The sequence below is a fragment of the Erpetoichthys calabaricus genome, chromosome 13 (genome assembly GCF_900747795.2).
Source record: "Erpetoichthys calabaricus chromosome 13, fErpCal1.3, whole genome shotgun sequence".
NCBI classification, from domain to species: domain Eukaryota; kingdom Metazoa; phylum Chordata; class Cladistia; order Polypteriformes; family Polypteridae; genus Erpetoichthys; species Erpetoichthys calabaricus.
This window is the reverse complement of record NC_041406.2, coordinates 69,371,055-69,394,437: the sequence shown is the minus strand read 5'-3', so window position 1 is coordinate 69,394,437 and position 23,383 is coordinate 69,371,055. Positions and strand designations below refer to the sequence as shown.

General features: G+C 38.9%; 1 protein-coding gene across 2 annotated transcripts in view; it reads left to right on the top strand.

The window, feature by feature from the left end:
• The window catches only part of cdk14 (cyclin-dependent kinase 14), an 868,117-nt gene that overhangs the window by 20,819 nt on the left and 823,915 nt on the right, over window positions 1-23,383 (top strand). The gene's annotated exons all lie outside the window — the stretch shown is intronic.

Sequence of the window (23,383 nt, the reverse complement as noted above, 5' to 3'; positions counted from 1 at the left end):
ATAATTGATACTTGCACCATAGTGCTAAAAAAAATGATAGACAAGTTAGAAAACAAAGAATATCCATCCATCCATTTTCCAACCCGCTGAATCCGAACACAGGGTCACGGGGGTCTGCTGGAGCCAATCCCAGCTAACACAGGGCACAAGGCAGGAACCAATCCTGGGCAGGGTGCCAACCCACCGCAGGACACACACACCAAGCACACACTAGGGCCAATTTAGAATCGCCAATCCACCTAACCTGCATGTCTTTGGACTGTGGGAGGAAACCAGAGCGCCCGGAGGAAACCCACGCAGACACGGGGAGAACATGCAAACTCCACGCAGGGAGGACCCGGGAAGCGAACCCAGGTCCCCAGGTCTCCCAACTGCGAGGCAGCAGCGCTACCCACTGCGCCACCGTGCCGCCCAACAAAGAATATATAGACCAAAAAAATTTTGTGTGTACAATTTTGTAACTTGCTTTTTACCTTGAAATCCTTTAAGGTAATTTTGGTATATGAAGTGTTTGGATAGATTACTTTTAAAAAAATAAATAATTGAGCATACATAATTCCACTCTGTGATGGGCTGGCATGTTCTCCAGATTTTCTGGCCTCACTCTCGGTGTTGCTGGTATAGACACTGTCTCCCTGCAATGCAGAACTGGGTAAGGTGGCTAGAAAACTGATGGATGGATATGTGTTTTCAAGGCTAATCATTTACACTGAAATACAAATAATTCTGTGCTTATGAAGCTATGCTGAATAAATAATTTCATTTGAACGCTATTTCTATGTACTTTCTCTATGTGTCTTGATTCGTTGTGAATTTTTCTTGTGTGTAGTCCGGTTAAACTTGAGTGTGTTATGTTAACTGGCAACCATAAATTATCCAGATGTGACTTTGTGTGTGTCACCCAGCCCAGTCATGGTAGGTTCCAATCTTGGACGCAGTGCTTATGGGATAGGCTCTGGTTCCTCACAATCCTAAAATTTGATTCAGTAGGTTCGGAGGAGAAGGAGGTTAGGAGCACACACTAATACAGCGCATTGCCATGGCCACCACATGACAAACCACCTCAGGATCCCAGATTAGGACCAGCCATGCAACGGGTGACACCTCAGCACCACACTAGTTCAGATAAAATGGGACAGTGTGAGGTTTTTTTATGGTGGCTGGAGTGCCAATTCTGCCACCAACCCCCAAGTTCTTCCCTGCAAGTTGGAGGGCCTACATGCAGGGCTGGATGCAGATTAACGTAATACCCAGCAATTGTAGGTTAAGGGCCTTGCTCAAGGGCCCTACAGAGTAGAGTCACTTTTCAGATTATTGACACAGATCCCAAAAGCCTCAGAGCCTCCACTCTGCCCAATGCAGAGATGGGTCGATGTTAAATAAAATTCTTGTTAATGATGGAGTATCCTAATTACATTTCAAGGAAATTATTTAAAAAAGAAAAATTATTAAAGATTTTTTGATATCAGGAAAAAAAGCATCATCCGTCAATTGACTTATAGAAATCAGATTCAATGGTTTGGTGGCTGCAGTAAAATTATTAATTTCAAATTACTGTATATATAACAGAAAAGGAATCTTCTTTCTGGAGAAATTTGATATGTTGGTAATATTACTAATGTGATACAAGTCATCCATCCTTTCAGTCTTTTACTGCTGCATCTTAAAAATGCATTTTTGGTTGAATTAATGTGAAATGCTTTTCTACTGGGATGAATATGAAGCTGCAGTGATCAGATCACCAGGAGTTATAACTAATTATAATTATACTTTGTCTCTGGACCCTCCTACTGAGTAAGGTGACCTGTCCGAATACCCACATCCATATACTGTCCACCAAACTCTTCCCTCACTGCTAGTCTCTTCTTTCCAGTCTGACTCAGACTTCTCTTCCTCTCACCAGTTCAGCTCTTGCCAGTCACCAATTCATACCCAGGATTCACATTATTTTGTGCTCCCTGATGGCCCTGTACTCACAAGCCTTCCTTATGGGTTGGGTCTTCATGGCAGCACACTGGCTGCTTGTTTCCTGCCTCGACTGTGCGCACTCTACAGGCCAGAAGATCCTGCCAACTCAACTACATGCCTTTTTTATGGTGCTAATGGTCCTGCTTGTAATACTTGTAAGGTTCCCCACATGTAAGCTATACGTCCTTCTGGCAGTGACCGCACTATTGTAATCACAGCCCTGTACAGCCCTGTTCCTGTCCTTTATCAGCCTAAAGTAATTACAGTTTCAGTCCTAACCAGTTTCTCCACCATAAACCTACCTGCGACACTTTGAGAAATCACAAGAAATGCTATAGGCCAGCTTGATGATAACAAGGTCAAGTTAAAATCCAGGCAGTAAATACAGCTGACAAGAGTTAACCAGATTTGGTAAGTGTAATGAAGTTAGAACTAAATACTGTCACCCTTGATTTAAAAATATGCTTGATATTTTTTCACGGTGTTAGGTTTAGATTAATGCAGCCCTTTGAATAGCAATAAGCAATGAAGAAAATGATAGTTTTAAGAGCAATACCAAAATTATGTTAAATATAGCAACAATTGTAAAAATAGATAAATAATACAGTGTACCCTATCTTAGATAGGGTGAGAAGCTCAATCATCCGGGAGGGGCTCAGAGTAGAGCCGCTGCTCCTCCGCATTGAGAGGAGTCAGATGAGGTGGCTCGGGCATCTGATCAGGATGTCTCCTGGACGCCTCCCTGGTGAGGTGTTCCGGGCACGTCCAACCGGGAGGAGGCCCCGGGGAAGACCCAGGATACGCTGGAGGGACTATGTCTCCCGGCTGGCCTGGGAACGCCTTGGGATTCCCCCAGAAGAGCTAGAAGAATTCGCCTGGGAGAGGGAAGTCTGGGCATCTCTGCTCAAGCTGCTGCCCCCGCGACCCGACCTCGGATAAGCGGAAGAGGATGGATGGATGGATGGATGGAATACAGTGTAATACATTTTGGAGATGTCCGTCTCATTATTTTACAGCTGCAGTTTACAGACTTGTTGCAGTATCCTATTATTTTTTTATTAAATGTATATATTTTCTGAATGGATATGACTATTTAAAAATTGCATATACATTAAAATATGCACAGATGTTGCAAACATGTGTAGCCTTCTGTTTGTTAAAGAGTGCTAAGCTACAGCATGTAATGGTTTAAAAAAGATTGTTATATATTTTTTCCCCAATACAATTAAATATGCTGTCATAGGCCAGCTTACAGCTTTGCAGATGAATAAGGCACAACAGATGTTCCATCGAAATGAATACACTGCAAAACCACACCACAAGTTTTAGAGTCAGTCCTCAAAAGTAAAGCTGCTTGGTAATCCGCAGACAATCAAACATACACGTTGTCACCTTCAGCCAATCACTTTGTCTTCTACAGTCATCATGCATTATCTTTTCCATATTTATCTTTTTCATGTGGGTTGGCCAGCTGTTCCCATCATCCGTGAACTCCTTCTTCCTGAGCCCCAGCACTCTTAAAGAGATAGGTAACCCACTTGGCCACCATAATACGTAGCATATCTATATTAATATGCCTGACGGACCAGGGAACATTCATTTAATTAGTAAATACCAGATGCAGGTGCCCCTGCTGCCTACCTAAGTCCCAGCATACACTTAAAGAGATAGGTAACCTCCGTGTCCCCTGGTCACCATGATACATAGCAGGGGGCCACATTTTCTTTAATAGCCCTGATGGACGTGGGAACGTTTATTTAATTAGTAAATGTTCACCCATTGACCTGTTCCTATTTCAGTGCCCCTGAAGTTTTTTAATTCTGGAACTTGTCCTGTAAACATAAGCACTACTGATTCTGACAATATTTAATTTACCCAACTGGCTCTCTGTTGCCTTCAGTCCTTTCCTAGTGCCATTTCGGTAATTGTGCTATTGTATTGTTACACAGTGTGTCATACTATTTTATACAAAGCATAGAAAATATGAATTTCTATTCCTTGGTTAACCTTGGATAATAAAGTCACTGAACTGTCTACAGTACTGAGTAGATAGCTTCAGGAATGACACATTTATAAGGAGCTAAGAAGAATGGCTGTTGCACATTTCTGTCTGTCATCACATACACATCAGGTGCCAGTTTATAACAGAATGAATACTTTTTGATTGTGATAATAATTTGAAAGGATTTTTTTTTAACTGTGTGTTACAATATGATACAATATGACTATTGTCAAACCAAATATGCATCGTTAACAAGGTATGTGTTAGAAGTGTGGAAACATTCTTGAATTGATTGGTAGCTGAATTAAAAGCACTACTACTTAATTTATTTCCAGTTGCTAAAATAAAGTCTCAAGATTTCAGCATTAATATGCTTAACAGCTGGATGCTAACTAGTATGTTATGTGTGCTAGACTCATAAACCCAGCTTCATCGCCACATTTTACAAACTACAATGAAAAAGGACATTCAGTGACATCTCACTGCTGAATCTACATACTTTAGGCAGATTGTTCTCTCAACTCACATTGCTTTAGTTCAAAGCAGATTATAAAATGAAGGGAGGCATTACAGTTTGGACAATAACCAGATCCAGCACTGATAAATAACCCTGTGCTATACCCCTAGGAGGTTCTTTGAAGAGAAAAGCAATAAATAGCCCTGGTTGTGCTTATGAAGCTTTTTCTTATCAGGAGTGGAGTCAATCAAAAAAGACCCTGATTACTTTTCTACCCCTGCTCGGATTTGGGTAATACTTTTGGTACAAAAAGGAGTAGAAAGAAGTCTTTCTGTTACAGTAATATTGTGGTTTTGTGACCACTGAACTGATCTGTATTTCTAAAAAGAGACAGAAAAAGCAGTTGAACTGGAACTGCAACAGTGACTTAATATATGTCTGTGGTCTAACATTATTGAGCAAGCTCTTTGAACAGCCAAACAGCTTAGCTTTCTTGCTAACGGGAGTGATACAAATTATTTCTGCTGTAAGTAACAGTTCTGACATTGCTAACAGACTGTGACCCTGGCCCATTACCAAACCTCACAGAAGAACCGTCATGTTTCACTGATCTAAATGAATCGCTTTTGCTATTTGTTTAAATTACACTAATTGCAGGCGGCCACTCTCTTCACTTCTTCGTAGCTATTCAGCGTGAACCCTCCTAGAGAAATATAGTACAATTCTAATTAACTCATTTTCAATGCACAGATTTAAAAAACTTAACCCAATGATAGGAGGAAATACACCTAAGCTACAAACTGCCATTTTCATCATTGGACTCACTGCTGAAGTTGCTTTGTTTTGTATTTTAGTTTTTGTTTATGAGATGTATCTTCCCTGATAAATTATATGCAGCAGGCAGCCTTGCCATAGCCTTCAGAAGAGCCGCTCAGCTGTGCCTTGCTGTCTTCATCAAGACACCACCTTTGAGACAGGATGTTATTCATCACATTTAGCTCACAGATATGCAGATATATCAGCTTTTTGGAGTTATATCTTTTTGTGTTAAATATATCAGAAAATATCAAATGCCTTCAGATAATGCTCAATACTCTTTTTTGCACATTGTTACGACTGAAAAAGTTTACAATATCAGTGACATGTTGTAAAAGATAAGGAGAAAAATTGAAAACAGATGCTTAAGTAGGAGTGCATTCTAAATTATAAAGTAACATAATGTAAGATTACATTCCCAAAGTCACTTTGGAAGAAGCGATTCTGGGGGACTTAAGCCTATCCCAACAGCGTCTGGTACAAGTCTGGGTCTATCCTGGGACAGTTCATTTAAGGGTCTAAATAAATTTAATACCCAGGACCAATTTGTAATTACAGGTTGACATATCATGCACAATATTTGTGGTGGGGAAACTCATGCAAACACTGACAAAATGTGCATACTTTACGCAGACAACAATTAGATGCGGGATTCAAACTGACTATCCCCTCCCAATTGGAATGTGAGATGGGATGATAATGAGCGAAGGATGTCTCATCCAGTGGTGTAGCCTCGTGAGCCCCAACCTTGTTTTATAATCTGTGACACTCTCTGTGTGGATATTGAATTTTTTTTTCCCATGTATGTTTCTTAAAGCAATTCCTGATTTTCAACACAGACCAAGGGTCACCTGGCATCTTTAAATTTTGTCTGAAAATGTGTGGCTGTGCTAGTCCTCTCTGATGATGCTAGGCACCTAAGGTTGCACAGAAAATTCAGGCTGTGTACTGGACTTTTATTGACCTTTAGGGCAGATTCGTAAATGGCACCTATTGCTGATCAGGAAAAATTAAGTTTGGGTGGAATTATTTATTATTTTTCTTTGGATTGCACATAAGAACATTAAGAAATCTAAATATGTTCATGATTTCTGTATTTGATTCATTGGCACAATTCCATGTTCCCTTTTGGGATGTTCAGCTACTGCTATTGTGTCAAGAAAGAAAGGCTTACTCATGCATTGAGAACCCAAATGGACCCAAAGCTACTCCTAATCACTGAAAATGTGCTGTCATTTGCCTGGGGTTTTCCTGATTTCTTCCACTTTTGCCAGCATTGATGGAACATTAATCCATTCAATCTAATTTCCACATCCAAGCTTTATGTTATTTGGCACACATAACAGTCAAATGAATTTGCTGAAGGGGAACCTAAACCTGACATATATCGGCTTGTCATGTGTGATCAAGTAAAGCAGCTTTTCTCTTGAACTGTTCCTCACACAGAGGCCATGGTTAAGGTACTGTAGCTAAAATCCAGCATGGATTCAGATTCTAGACCACTGTTTAAAGACATATTGTCAGGTCAGCCAGTGATTCTAAATTATAGTAGAGGAATTGATGACACATTGATTAGTGCTTACTGATAGCTCAAGTTAACACAGTTCAAATCTCAGTCCTGTCACTGTCTATGTTTTCATTATTCTTTGGCCTTCATTTCTCATTCTAAAGACATGCCCTTTAGGTTAGTTGGTGACACTAAAGTGTTTAAATTTGCACAGTACAGTCCACCCTACTTGGGTGTATTACATCTTGGCAAGACACCTGCTCGGCTTGAGATTGTCAAGTCCTGCATAAGGTGGTGAAGGTGGCACAGAATATCATCAGCACCCAGCTGCCACCTATTGAAGAAATACACAACACTCAATGTCATTTAAAGGCAAACAGGATTATTAAAAACCACAGCCTTCCTGTACATCCTTTTCTCATTCCTCCTTTCTGGTAAATGGTACAGAGCCATTGGCAGTGCACCAGTAGATTCAGGGATAGCTTCTACCCACAGATTGTAAGATTTTCAAACAGTCAACCATAAGAATTCAAATTTTTTAAAATAACAGACAGTGTTTATAAATATACATTGTAATAAACAGGCAGTAAGAGCAAGAAGTTTTGAGGTACCCGTAGGTAAACCCTGGATAATCAGAATCTCAAAAAAGAGAAAATAACACGAGTAAGAGTGTTACGAGACAGCTTTTCAGATGGGTGTTTGGTTTCGACTGCCGAAGATGGCGGTTCTTCTAGCTATGAGGTTTTCTGGCAGGAAGAGGCAGGTCCAGGCAGATGGACACAGAAAGTGACACCTATGGTGGAAAAGTCATCAATCTTACTGTCTGTGGAGGGAGGAAAAGAAAAGCCGTTATCACTGAGTGCCAACCTCTGGAGCAGTGTAGATTTACTGTCACCAGAGCCCTTAAACTCTCCCCATGCACATGTGCATGACAATATATATATATATATATATATATATATATATATATATATATATATATATATATATATATATATATATATATATATATACAGTGGACCCTTGACTTACGAACTCAATTCGTTCGCGAGGGCTGGTTGTAACTCAAGTTGGTTGTAAGTCAAGACTATTTTTCCCATAAGAAATAATGGAAATACCCATAATGCGTTCCGAACCTCCCACTGCAACACTTACTTAACCTTTTCATAATAAAAAAGGGTTGTATAATGTGCATAATTTACCAAAACACCAATAATTTTTCTAATGTACTAACCAAAAAGTAATAAAAAGTGCCTAGCCTACCAGAAACAACAATTTCATACTGTACTCACCATTTAATTTGACATCTTTGGGCTGCAGGAAGGGAGGAGGATGATAATGAAACTGATGGCTTTTTAAAGGCTTTCTTTAACTTGCGCTCAGGCATTTGCAATCATTTCAATAGTTTCTTTTGCGTTAATTTTAATCTCCTTCTGCCTACAAGTTATTCTGACGAGAATTTTTCTCAGCATTTCCTTGCGATGATACAAGGAACTGTTTCTGAAGTCTTCTGAGACCCCCCCAACCCCCCCCCCCCCTAAATGGGAACGAAATGCTGAAGTGCTCCTGAAGCGCGATTGCCGCAACTGTGGAAGCTTGCTTGTCCATTGCCAGGCAGGGATATCACATGCATATCACCCATCAATATCTTGTCTGTTTGCTTTGGCTGAGAGACTCAGCACAGCTTTAAGCCGGCTGTTGCCCCAGCAACAGATAAACAGTCTTCCATACGGAGTTTGGACTTTGGCATGTCTTCTAGTTGGGGGAGGTCCCAAGAGAGTTTACAAACCTGACATTTTATTGAATGAGTGCCACATTAATACGAATGTTTCTGTTTGTTTACAATCGCGCAAGCGGATACACGTGACCGCATTCAGGTCGTAACGCAAGATGTTGGTCGTAAATCAAAATAAAAATTTTGGTCGTAAATCAAGTTGTTCGCATGTCAAGCCGGTCGTATATCAAGGGTCGACTGTATATATATAATATATAATATACTGGGGGCTCCGCCCCCTGCTCGCTTTGCTTGCCAATCCCCGGGTTTGGTTAACTGGAGTACACAATTTAAAGAGATTGTTATTTTCATGGGAATTGTTACATATACATTATTTTCACTTTTACTTTAAAACTTCAGTTAAAACAATATTTGGAATTATTTATTCTTCAAGATTGCATTGAATTTTGATTGATTGTTTGGATTTACATCGTGACAATGCAACGTATAACTGCCCGCAAGTTAATATCTTTTCTTTCTCTCTAATAAATAAACCGACCTTTTCGAACGTTTGTCCCTGTGATTTGTTAATTGTCATAGGAAAAGCTTTTCTCATGGGAAACTGTAAACGTTTTAATACGAATGGCATTTCAAGATCTCCTTTTGTGTCTAATGCTATTCACAGAATATGTACTACATTACCTTTCTTGTCGCCTGTTAAAATTTTACATATTAGAATTGTTCGATCAATTTTTAATACAACTAATGTTCCATTACATAGTCCATCACTCAGACATAAATTACGCAATAACATTATGATACTTCCTTCTTTCAACAGTAATTCAGCCGGTGGAAGACCAGACAGTGTTAACGTTTGTAGATATTCTATGGGATATTGTAAACTGATGTTTTCATCCTGCGCACGATCACCACTAATGGCTAAAGCATAGTCTATTGATACGCATTTAATCAATTTGCCTTGTAACCAATCGACAATTTTCACGTTAATGTGTTTGACTTTATTGTTTCTCGCTGCCATATTTAGATGAATGGGTGATTCTAAACTGGAACTTCGTAAGTGTGTATTCATAAGTAAGCCCTTCAATGGATTGGTGTTTGTCCAGATTAAGTGCCAGAATGTACCTGATGACCGTGGTCTTGTTTGAAAATAGTTGTAAGTATGGCGTGACTGGAAAGAATCTCATGGTAAAAGTCTTTGTCTCACGGGACTTCCTTCCAAAAAGTCTCTTCAAAAAGTCACTTCGCGTCGCAGGATTTTTTATTATAATATATATATATCTTTTTTTTTCAAGTGTAAATCGCAATCTGATTAATAGGTGGTTCCCTAACAGGTCCAATCCTCTTAGTTGTGAGAGCAGCCCCTATATGTGATACAGTATCTGTGTCAAATAATACAAAGAGTACATGATACATATTTCGCCCTTATTGGGGCTCATCAGGCGTATGCACTTTTTCTTCCCCTTATGAGGATCAAACCTCGTCCGGAAGCTTCTGAGGTGATGCCTCTGATGCTGTGCCATGGCGGCTGGTTTGCTTATTTGGCAGGATGCAAAAGTACATAAACCTGACAAGCCCCAATAAGGGCAAAACATATGTTGTGTACTCGTTGTATTATTTGGCAGACACTGCGTCACACATACTGTATGTATATGCCGTATGTTTCACGCTTAGTATTTTATTTATTTATTTTTTTGTGGTGTTGTTTAATCAGCTGCTATGAGGAGACATGAAAGTATGAATTTCATAATACTATGTATACATGACAATAAATGTGATTTGACTTAAGTAAGAGTGAGTGTGCATGTATGACTGTGCCCTGTTGATGCACTGTCACCCCTTCCAGGGCTACTTCAGGTTTTGCATTATATGCTACCAGAATGTACTCTTGCTCTTGAATTGAATTAAGGGAGTATGAAAAGGATGGATAGGTTAATTATACCAGTGTGACTCTGCGATATGTGTATAAATATGTCTTCTTGTACCTTTCAAGAATGTTGTGTGACCAGTTGGATTTGCTAGCAAGCCCCCAGACCCCAGACACAGACGATCAAACACAACTTTGCGTTGAAATACATTAGTATTTAATTCCAGCAGCACTTCAAATACAAAAAAATAAGCAAAATCGCCTGCTGCCTCCTGACACTGACTCTCCAAGCTATGGCAGCGGGCTCCTTTTAAGGTGGACCTAGAAGCACCCTCTGTCATCCCTCAGGAATCCCTATAGAGCTGCACTTCCGCACTACCCGGTCCCATGCAACCATGTGGGTGTCCAAACTGGGACTCTGTATGAGGGGAATCTTCCACCTAGTATAGTAGGGGACGAACTGCTCCCTGCCGTCCTCTCTTGCTGGTTCCTGTAGACTTTGGGTGTCCCAATCAGGACATGAATCAAAAAGTTTCCTGAACGGGTATTGCCCTCATTTAGTCCATCCTTCCAGTGTGACATCTGCGCTGGGTAAGGAAAGCGCGGGACGCCCATCTGTCCTCTGGGGCATCTACAGCTCCATCTTATGTTTATCATTGTTAGTATAGAATCAGGCTGTCTGTAACATTTAACTGGATGAATGGGTCAGAAAATGGAGTTTTTGGATGTTAACATAGCTTTGTCCAGATTACGTTCCGGATTACTAACTGTGGTACAGCTGCATTGGTGTCAAAGACCTCATTAGAGTGTTGCTAGTCTATAGAACCTCCATATGGGGCCTATCTGGGGGCAAGCAGGTTTAAACATTTCCTTAGGGCAGCTGTTTTTACTATTCCCACTGGGGTCTTTTAGATTTTAGAGCGGGTATTCCTTGTTAATTCCTGCAGGCAGATGCAAATGTGAAAATAGAAACATACAATGGCCCAATGAAAGAATTTGAATACTACAGTTTCTAGAGCAGTTAAAATCTTCATTAGCTTTTCCTCTTTTTAAACTGGTTTTGTTTTCTTACTTTTTATGCGGTTAAAACAATGGCTAACACTGCTGCCTTAAGGATCCTGTGTTTGAAACCATGCCCAGTTACTGTCTGTGTGGAGTTTGCATGTGGACTCTTTTGTTGTTCTTCAGGCACTGTAGTATTACTCTTACATCTCAAACACATGCATGGTAATTTTAAATTGGCCTCATTGGGAGTGCATTTGAGTGAACCTAGTGATTGACTGGCACCCCATCCAGCATTCCTTCATTGTGCCTGATTCTGTTGGGACAGACTTCTGCTCCCTGTGATTCTGATTTGGATAAACTAATATTAAGAATGTTATATTATTTCATATGTACCTATGAGAGTTGCTTCATTTAACTCCTCTTGTAAGCTTATTTGTTGCTTCCCACAGCATTTTGTTGCCTAGTTTGATAGGTGCTATGTAATGCCTGATGTGGTTGAGTTTTAAAATGATTGACATACTCCAGATTTAACAGAAGGGTTTGTTTTTCATTTTTTCTCAGGTTTTTGACGTGTAAAAAAGGCAGTAATGTATCTCAGGCTGTGCTTAATGTTATAGTAATGTACCATGTTAGCCATTTATGGATGCAATGAGAAGTGAAGTAAAATGATACCCTTTATTGGCCAACTGAGTAGATTACAATATGAAAGCTTTTGAGGCAGCTCAGGCCCCTTTTTTGGGCAAAGTAAAGTTGAGCTGATTTCAATTGATTTGAAGAGGGGGCCAAAATACACCTCGCCTAATGAAAGGCCCTGAACTGCCTCAAAAGCTTGCATAGTTTAATCTCAAGCTGTCCTTAAAGAGTCTGTTCTATGCTCTATGCTCTTATGCCCAATCTGGGGCACGCATGTATACTTGTAACTTGCTCAGGCATCAATGGATGTTGATAGAATTGTAACCTAAGTAATCCTCAACTGGATTGTGGTTCATTGCATCCAGAACACGGTCAGTATAAAGTAGGTACATGAAGAAGTGCAGATTTCATCCCTCGATCCATTTTCTATACCCAATAATCCAGAGCAGGGTAGCTGGAGCCAATCCCAGCAAGCTTTAGGTACAAGGCAGGAAAAATCCTTGAACAGGGCACATACTGTATAAACATCAGAGGCCAATTTAGCATTTCCAATACACCTACCCCACATATTTTTTGAAAGGAAACCAATGAACCCTGAGGAAACTCGTGTAGATGGGTAGAACATGAAAACTCCATGCAAGAAGCACCTGAGACTTGTTGTGAGGGAACTATACTTTCATTTAATTAGTTATTCACATATGACATATTGTCATTGTTTCACATTTTTCAAGATCTGTTTGTACATTTAACTAGATCCTTCCAAAATAAATTATCCATATATATATACCTTAAGACTTAGGGAATTGGTTAGCCTGAAAATATGCATAAAAATAAACCAATGAGAATACTCAGGATTAGTCAAACAATGGAAAAGATAGCTTCCATTCAAGTTTTCTTTAATATAAAACCTGTAAAAGCAATTAATAAAAAGACAACTTTTGATAGTTGGGCTATCAATATTGGTCTTTTGTAAAGCTTTCTTTATGAACATCTTTAACTGGCAGGGTTGTGACCGTTTTTTGTTTGAACTGTTTCTTCAGCAACCTAGGCCATTCACTGGGACTCTGAAAATACTAAAATTAAAGTAGATTAAAACTAAAGAAGATTTTAAAAATAATAAATTAAGGAGATAACATTAGAATATTTACCAATCAGCTATCCTAGTTACCTCTAAGCTCCCAAAAATGCTCACCACGTTCATGTATTCAACAATTTCTAGCACTGGTTACCTTAATTCTCTGATAGTAAAACTCATAACACCAAACCTTTGGACTATTAATACCAAAACCACATCATGAAGAGGGAGAGTCGTCTTTCCTGGAATCAAACCTGACTCTGAGCTTCCACCTCTCCTCTAAATTGTGGAGCACAAACGTATTTCCATTATGTGTGCTGTCAGATGCTGTCAGAAATACAGCCCAGTAAGCTTAATGTGCATCACAGGTAAATTAACGGAAGGAATTATTAAGGAGAAGATTGAGTGGCGCATGGCAAGAACAGATGCTTTAAACAGTCAGCATCAATTCAGGTGTGGAAGTAGTGTTTTACTAATATCCTGGAATTGTCTGAGAAAGCAACAAAAAGATACGCTCAGAGTGGTGCATATGATATTATTTATCTTGATTATCAGAAAGCACTTGAGAAGGTACCATATGAGTTAGGCACCAAACTAAAAGAAGTAGAGGTTCAGGGTGTAGTGCGTAAATGGGTGCAGAATTGAAGAGGGTTATGGTGTGAGGAACCTTATCAAAATTGGGTAATGTTAAGAGTGGTGTCCCTCAGGGGTCAGTACTGGGGCATGTGCTCTTTTTAATATATATAAATGATCTGAACAGGAATATAAATAACAAACTGGTTAAGTTTTCAAATAATACCAAACTAGGTCAACATACAGATAATCTAGAACTTATTGAATCATTACAGAGGGACTTGGATAGAATACAGGCTTGGGCAGATTTGTGACGGATGAAATTTAATGTTAGTAAAAGTATTACATGTAGGAAGTAGAAATGTTAGGTTTGCATATACAATAACAGGTCTCAAAATGGAAAGTCCACCTTATGAGAAGGATTTTGAAGTCGTAGTGGACTTGACACTATCAACTGCCAGACAGTGTTTAGAAGCCATTAAGAAGGCTACCAGAATGTTAAGTTATATAGCACGATTTGTGGAGCACACGTCCAAGGAGGTTATGCTCAAGCTTTATAACGCACTGGTGAGGCCTCATCTGGAGTACTGTGTGCAGTTTTCGTCTCCAGGCTACAAAAAGTACATAGCATGGCTAGAGAATGTCCAGAGAAGAGCAATTAGGCTGACTCCAGGACCTGCAGTTTTGAAGGACTTCAACCTTTTTGGTTAAATCAAAGGCAGTTTAAGAGGTGACATGAATGTGAAGCTTTTAAAATTATGAAAGGAATTAGTACAGTGGATCCTGGCTGATACTTCAAAATTAATTTAACAAGAACACGGTGGCCACAGTTATAAACTTGCTAAGGGTAAATGTCACAGAAATGTTTGAAAGTTTTTCTTCATGCAGAACCATCAACACATGGAAGTAGTGTTAACAAGTAGTATGGTAGACAGTAGGACTTAGGGACATTCAAACCTCGACTTGATGTTAGTTTGGAAGAATTAGGTGGATAGCATTAGTGAGCTTTGTGCGCTGAATGGCCTATTCTTTTCAGAATTTTTGTAATGTTTTAATGCTTGGGTAAACTTTTGACATGATCCCTGCGTCCATTAGCACATTCTTATAGAAAGCTTTAATGTCTAGTGAGCAAACTTGAAGACACTCTGTCTGACATATAAAGGACCCTAAACATATTCAGCGGACATTGCTGTTGGATTTCTGGTGCAGAGCTTCACGATAATCTGTTTATGTCTGCTTTTACAGATCAAATAGCCTCAACATTGAAATCTAAAGTGAAAAATGGCTGCCATTAAAAAAATTAATTCTGTCTGTTTGTTTACTTCTTTTTCTAGCTCCTATATTTCTCTTTTTTCTCTAGTGATTTGTGTTTTTTTTTGTTTTGTATTTTTAGTGTATTCTTCATTTAAGTTTAAAAAATATGTGATGATAGTGGAATGTTATAAATTACTAGCCATAGTACCTATCGAAGACTGGTAAAAGAATAAATTAAAATTATTTGGTATCTCTTGCCCTATGTGTTCCTTCAAGGCCTTTCCTGTGTATTTGCGTGTGTGAACATCTCTTAGCCGGCACTAACTCTCTCGAGCTCATGCCTGTTTCTGTCATTATTTTCGAGGCACCTTTCTGGTTTTATACTTGCAGTATCTGAAGCAACTCTCTCAGTGTGCCTCTTATGCCTTTACTCTTCCTCGTCAGTGACATACTCACACATCCTCTTTTGTTGTGTCACCAAAGCCAAGCTGAATAATCACAGCAAAGCTAAACTATCCAATCAGATTGCTCAAAGGTACCGAACACATAGATCTTAGTGCTGGTTCGGTGGCAACTGGGCAACAGTCGACTCAGTGAAAAGGCAACTTGGCTAAAGACAGCTTGGCGAAAAGACAACTCGCCGAAATACAAATCGCCAACATTCTTTACCAGTTAGGTAATAGTTAGGTTCAAAGAGATTTTTAAATTATATTTAAATGACAATGTGATTTAAAATGTTGAAAATAAATTCATATAATTGACAAACAAACTTTATTCTGCAGATGGAACAAACTCTATCTTACAATATCTTCTGCAACCAAAATTGCTAATCCTTTATATAAATTGTATTGATTGTAATCAACGTGATAATGTTATTTAGAATACAAAAGGTGACCTACGAGTATGGCTTAAGGAATATCTTTACTCTTAACGTATTGGGACTCTCATAAAGCAGGTGATTCTTTGGATTTTCCGGCGCCCTACGTTGTCATTTAAATATCATTAAAAAATCTCTTTGAATCTAACTATTACCTAACTGGTAAAGGATGTTTTTGAATTGTCTTTTGCCAAGTTGTCTGTCCCCGAGTTGTCTTTTCGCCAAGTTGTCTGTCGCCCAGTTGTCTTTTCCCCGAGTTGTCTGTCGCCCTGTTGCCCCTGAACGCTTAGTGTTTTATTATAAATTAGGTTTATGGACATTTCTAACTAGGAAAACAGTTCTAAAAAGTGAAAGTTGAATTGATTAATTGATTGGTCTCTGTTACTAATTCCGACATACATCGAAGCAAACATTCTGTGTGTGCCATTTCCCAGACAGTAAACTAACCACATATCCTAAGTGTTGTCTTTATGCTGAAATTCTTAAAAACAACTCATGAAATGCCTTAATAGTGGGGAGTCTTGTATACTATGGATTTTTGAGATGTACTGTTTTTCTGTCCTGGAAAGAGCACCCAGTAATGAAAAGAAACTTATTTACCCTTAGCTGTTACCTTTTGTTTCTGTTTTACTGTATATGGTTTTCTTTTTACAGTGGTTCTTTGCAGCACTTTACTAATTCCATTTTAATTATTGTAGAAGACAAATAAGACTTACTTAGTCAATCAATAACAAATAGTCTCTTTAATTACTGACCCATCTATTCTGTGATTTGTTAGAGGTAATTCAAGCTAAATAGTCTTTGAATCCATTACAGGGTCCACAGACTGACAAATGCACCCACTGGGGTAATTTGGTGTCATTGGCTAGTCTATCAGCATTTGTGAGCACCTTAAATGTTGTCCCATTGGGGACAAGTAATTGTATCAGGGAATTAACAGCTGCTTCATCAAACACACCAAGTCATCTTTAAAACTCTTCCATGAATATTAAAACATTCTTGATTTCAAATACTTTTATTTCATTCACCTTTTATATTATAATTTCTCTGCATTTATTTTAATTTGATAATTATCATATCATGTTTTGGAAACAGTGAACCAGAAAATTTTGCCCAACCTCAAAATATTTCTCTTTACAGGCATGTATTAAAAAAAAAAAAACTAGCATTGCTAAAAAGAGCATTAGTAATAATGTAATACTTGAAATGTTCCCAGATGTGTTTTTATTTTATGAAAAGAAAATGTGATGACTGGCTTACTAAGTTAATCAAGCTCAATGTTTTAAGCAAGATAAAGCAACCCATCCTATTGTTTAAGCTGAAATGTTCAGCCTGGTTCAGTTCATGACTGACGTATATAATAAAGTGCTCTGTTTGCTAAGACAGCCAAAGGGTATAAGAGAATGCTATGATTTGGATTTGGAGCAAGGACAGACTGCTTGAGGATAAACCAGCAATAAATGGGACTTGGCAGTTAGGGTCTGCTGGAGGACTTTGCTTTTAAATTTTGATGAAAATTCTTGGTACACGTTTGGGTTATGATTGTGCTTTCATGTTTCCTGTTATGACCTTAGCTTTAGTTTCCCTACATCTCTTCTTCTGGTTCTGCACCTAAAGTGCTAGTAATCCGCATTTAGTGTTATGCTTTGTGCTGAGAAAGGTGGATTGAAAAATAGGGATGACTGGTAAATGCATACCAAAGTTGAAGTCCAAACCACAGATCTGTTCTGTCATTTACCGTCACTAAAATGCTAAACAAAGAATCGTAGTCAGGAGACAAATCAGAGAATGATAAACTTTAATAACCGTATGTCTGATGCGCAAGTTAGAAATGTAGAGTTTTTTCTCAGTTCTTGTGCCTAAGTCTGGTGACACATTAGAAGGTTTCTAGTCGAAATAATGTCAAACTTAATGACTACAGTTGCTGGATCTCGATGTCTTCAGATTGTCAGATTACAGGACTAGGAGTCACAGGGGATGACAAACTCAGTGTCAGACTTTTCATCACAGTCTTACATTTCTGACAGCCAATAACATACAGCCTGATAGCATTAATGCATGTATGATGGAGTTCAGTCATATTTTCTTTTTTCAAATGCGAGACATCAAAGAAACAAAACTCTCTTCAGTTTGCATGGTGCAAAACACCCATGTTCCTTCTGTCCTATTGAGTGTGTTGCATGCATTGCTCCTCCTGGTGTGTGCTCATTCACAAGTCTGCCCTTACAACTTAAGACAACAATAACAACATTTATTACTATAACACATTTTCATGCATAGGATATACCTGTAGATCAAAGTGTTTTAAAAATGTCAAAGAAATAGCTGCAAGAAAATAAAAACAAATTAAGTAAGATGAATAATAATGAATACTGTAAATAACAAAAACTAAATCAATACAGGCTTACATAAAATAGATATGTAATTAGTAGAACGGTAGAGCCCTTATGTATAGTATCATAGTCTAAAGATGAGTGTGATGGTAGGTCAGATGGCCGGGAGCACAGAACAAAGGAAAAAAAAGCAAAACTTGCAAGGGTTCCAAGGCCAAAAGACCATCCAACACCCACCGGGCATTCTACCAAACATAAATGTACTTAAGTCGCTCCTCATTGTTTCCAGGCTTCATCCGAGAGGATTTGATGCAGAAGGTCTTGTGGACAGCTGGAGCACCCATTTGTTAAACAAGCTGCTGTTTTTGTTCCACTGAAGTTCAGAGACCTCTTTACTCTCCTCTCCAATGCTTCATCATGTACTAACCTTAACAATGCTTTTGTTATTCTGTTAGTTAGAATTGACTTTGAATTATTGATAAAATGATAACCAATCAGTGGTGTCAACTACTATTCTAATCACACACCAGCCTTATCATCACAAGGTGAACCCTGGACACACTGGAAGTTGTTGTGGAAAAGAGGATGATGGCAAAAGTGGATGCCATCATGAAAAACCTTCTTTATTCCTTCCGGGATGCGTTCTCTTGGAGCACATTTAGCCACAGACTCATTCTACCATGGTGTACTAAGAAACGCCTCTGGGAATGTTTTCTGCCCACTGCTATCTGGAAATTCAATACTTCCACCCAATGTGCTTATTAAATGTATTTATTTATTTATTTGTTTATCTCTTGTAAACGCTAGAGGTCGCTGTTGCCCCGTTAACCCCAACAGACAACAACAACAACAACATTTATTTTTATATCACATTTTCATACAAAAAGTAGCTCAAAGTGCTTTACATAATGAAGAAAAGAAAAATAAAAGACAAAATACAAAATTAAAATAAGACATTAGTTAACATAGAAAAGGAGTAAGGTCCGATGGCCAGGGTGGACAGAAAAAAAAAAAAAAAAAAACTCCAGAAAGCTGGAGAAAGAAATAAAATCTGCAGGGGTTCCAGGCCACGAGACCGCCCAGTCCCCTCTGGGCATTCTACCTAACATAAATGAAATAGTCCTCTTTGTAGTTAGGGTTCTCACGGAGTCACTTGATGGTGATGGTCATACAGACTTCTGGCTTTTAATCCATCCATCATTGTTGGAACATCATGGTGCTTTGGGTAGATGGTAGTGGCGCAAGCCACCACCAAAAGGACGCCGGAAAAGGAAACAGAAGAGAGAGTAGGGATTAGTACAGATTTTGAATGAATAGTTATTATAATGAATTGGATATACAGAGTATCAGGATTTAAATTACAATGAAGTTATGAGAAGGCCATGTTAAAGTAATGTGTTTTCAGCAGTTTTTTGAAGTGCTCCACTGTATTAGCCTGGCGAATTCCTACTGGCAGGCTATTCCAGATTTTAGGTGCATAACAGCAGAAGGCCGCCTCACCACTTCTTTTAAGTTTTGCTCTTGGAATTCTAAGCAGACACTCAGTTGAGGATCTGAGGTTGCGATTTGGAATATAAGGTGTCAGACATTCCGATATATAAGATGGGGCGAGATTATTTAAGGCTTTATAAACCATAAGCAGAATTTTAAAGTCAATTCTGAATGACACAGGTAACCAGTGTAGTGACATCAAAACTGGAGAAATGTGTTCGGATTTTCTTTTCCAGGTTAGGATTCTAGCAGCTGCATTCTGCACAAGTTACAAACGATTTATGTCTTTTTTGGGTAGTCCTGAGAGGGGTGCATTACAGTAATCTAGTTGACTGAAAACAAACGCGTGAACTAATTTCTCTGCATCTTTCGATGATATAAGAGGTCTAACTTTTGCTATCTTTCTTAAGTGAAAAAATGCTGTCCTAGTGATCTGATTAATATGCAATTTAAAATTTAGATTACAGTCAACGGTTACCCCTAAGCTTTTTACCTCCGTTTTGACTTTTAATCCTAATGCATCCAGTTTATTTCTAGTAGCCTCTTTGTATCCATTATTGCCAATCACTAAGATTTCGGTTTTCTCTTTATTTAATTTGAGAAAGTTACTATTCATCCATTCTGAGATACAGGTTAGACATTGTGTTAGTGAATCAAGAGAATGGGGGTCATCAGGTGCTATTGATAAATACAGCTGTGTGTCATCAGCATAGCTGTGGTAGCTCACGTTATGTCCTGAGATAATCTGACCTAATGGAAGCATGTAGATTGAGAAGAGCAGTGGACCCAGGATAGAGCCTTGTGGAACACTATATGGGATATCATGTGTCTTTGAATTATAATTACCACAACTAACAAAGAATTTTCTCCCTGCCAGGTAGGATTCAAACCAATTTAAGACACTGCCAGAGAGGCCCACCCATTGACTAAGGCGATCTATCTATCTATCTATCTATCTATCTATCTATCTATCTATCTATCTATCTATCTATCTATCTATCTATCTATCTATCTATCTATCTATCTATCTATCTATCTATCTATCTATCTATCTATCTATCTATCTATCTATCTATCTATCTATTTCTCAGAATATTATAATCAATGGTGTCAAATGCAGCACTAAGATCTAAGAGGATGAGAACAGATAAATGGCCTCTGTCTGCATTTACCCGCAAGTCATTTACTACTTTAACTAGTGCATTTTCTGTGCTGTGATTTGTTCTAAAACCTGACTGAAATTTATCAAGAATAGCATGTTTACATGTTTAATGACAGACGCTCTGGACACCGAGTAAAAGTCCCAAGAAGTATTTTAATATTCTTCCTTCTTAGCGACAGTGCCTTAAGCACCACAGCCACAAATAAGCACAAGTAAATCATACAATAAACAAAATTCTCTCTCTAACTCTCCTCCACACCTACCAGCAAGCTTTGTCCACCTGCACCCGACTTTGGCTTGCTTGCTGGGTTCGCAGCAGTCCTTTAAATAGTCCGGGTCTAATGAAGAACTTGCTTTTTTCTTCAGCCTGGGAGAACTTCAGGGCTATGGATGAGGCATGGCTCCTCCGGTCCTCTCACAGCTCCTCCTGGTGGCACCCACGATACCCAACAGTGCTGGGAAACTGAACTCCAAGTCCCAGGATGCCTTGCAGGAATCTGGGGCACCCCTACACTCCAGAGGAGTGGCCATCTAGCGTTTTGGGAGAGACGGTGTCCAAACGTCACTGCCTTCCCCCATCCTTTCATCCTTTGGGCGTCCCAGCCGGGTTGAGCTGTCGGCCGTCTGTCACATTATCTATCGATTGATTGGCTGTATTTACTGTCCTGAGAGTCTGCATTCCTTTTTTTTTATGTTTCTGCTGCTGTATTAATGCTGGATGCTGGATTAATAAAGTTTATCCAATCTAATTTTTGCTGCTATTATTTATTAGTTTTTAACAAATATTCTACATTTTCTCTCTATCATAGGCAGATTAATAATACTGATATTATTATTATTATTATTATTATTATTATTATTATCTTCTATCCTCTGACTGGTTTTGCATAACCAGTCAATTGCAGATGAGTTAGTTCATAGACATTACTGTTATTAACAAATGCTGTTTCGAATCTCGTAAACACCAGAAGTGACTCTACCCTGTTGGCCCCTTAACAAGGCCCTTAACCTGCAATTGCTTCATCCTGGGCATGATGTTAATCTGCATCCAGACCTACAAGCAGGTCCTCCAACTTAAAGGGAAAACTTGGGGGTTGGTAAAAAACCTCACACTCTTCCAGTAGGATGCTGAGGTGTCACCTGCTGCACTCAGGTCCCAATCCAGGTGGTTCATCTTGTGGTGGGTGCAACAACATGCTCTCAGCACATGCTTCCAACCTCCTGTCACATACATACTGTAGTGTATATGGTATGTTGTTTGGCTGTAATGAATGAGCCATTCATTTTACAAAGTGTCATGGTTAATATATTTTAACGGCTGCTTATTACTTGTAAGTGACTGTGGTCCGACCTTAGTAACTGATAGAAAACTAATTTGCTTAGCTGCAAGAGTTCACAATGAACTAAATAATCACACAAGTAGAACAGTAACAAGCTCTATTGTAGCTGTTAATTTTTAGATATTTCCATTTGGCTCGGTCTCCAAGTGTCTTTCCTTTGAAAGCAATATAGAATCTCATGCATTGTTAAATGTAGCTATTTTGGAAGATCAACTTCTTATACACATTTGATAACCTTAGAATTTTTTCTTTCTGAAGTGCAGTGGCAGAGTATTCAGTGCTGATTAAAACATGTCAGCAAGAGGCACTTGTAATAAAGATGTTTGAGGGGATATAATAATAATAATAATAAATAATAATTATTTACATTTATATAGCGTTTCTCTCGCTACTCAAATCACTTAGACACAGGGGAACCACTTTAACCTCCACCAATATGTGGCACCCACCTGGATGATGCAACGGCAGCCATTATTGCACCAGTACATGGGTCAGTACATTACTATTAGGTGGTGAAGTAGTGAGACAGAGGTAGCCAGCTAGAGACAGAAGATGATTAGGGGGCCAGAATTATTAGTTCATGGAGGGCGATTTAGCCAGAACATCAGGATACACCCTAATCTTTTCGAAAGATGCCTAGGAATCTTTAATGACTACAGTCATGTTTACAGCACAGTGTCGTTGTCATTGCACTGGGGCTTTGGGGTCCACATACAGACCAAAGGGTAAGCACCAATGGGGGTCTCAACACCACTTTTTTCCAGCAGCAACCCAAGCTTTTCCTAGGTGGTCTCCCATCCAAGTACTGGCCAGGCCCAAACATACTTAGCTTCAGGTGGATGACCTGTTCTGAAGTGCATGTGATATGGCTTGTGGTGTAAAAGAACCTTACAGAACCTTAAGTCAGTGTTTGCACTCATAATTTTGACAATTGCATTGTTTCATTAAAACAAATGAGAAAAATTATAACCCCTTGTGACAGATTAAATATATGCAAGACTTTAGGGCACATTGTCTTGCAACAACAGCATTAATTCACTTTTTCCAGGTGCAAGGTTGCATAGGGTGAGAGCCCATGTCAGACGCATGAATTGGGCACCAGTCCATTATAAGGTACATTTACTGTTTGTCCAAACCAACACTTATTCCTACCCAGCCAGAGAGGAAAACTGGCACACACAAAGTAAAGGGGGGGGGGGTATATATATGGTAAGAATATGCATCACACAGAGCATGACTGAGCCGAGATTTAAACCTAGACTCCTACAGCTGTTTATAGAGCTAACATTTA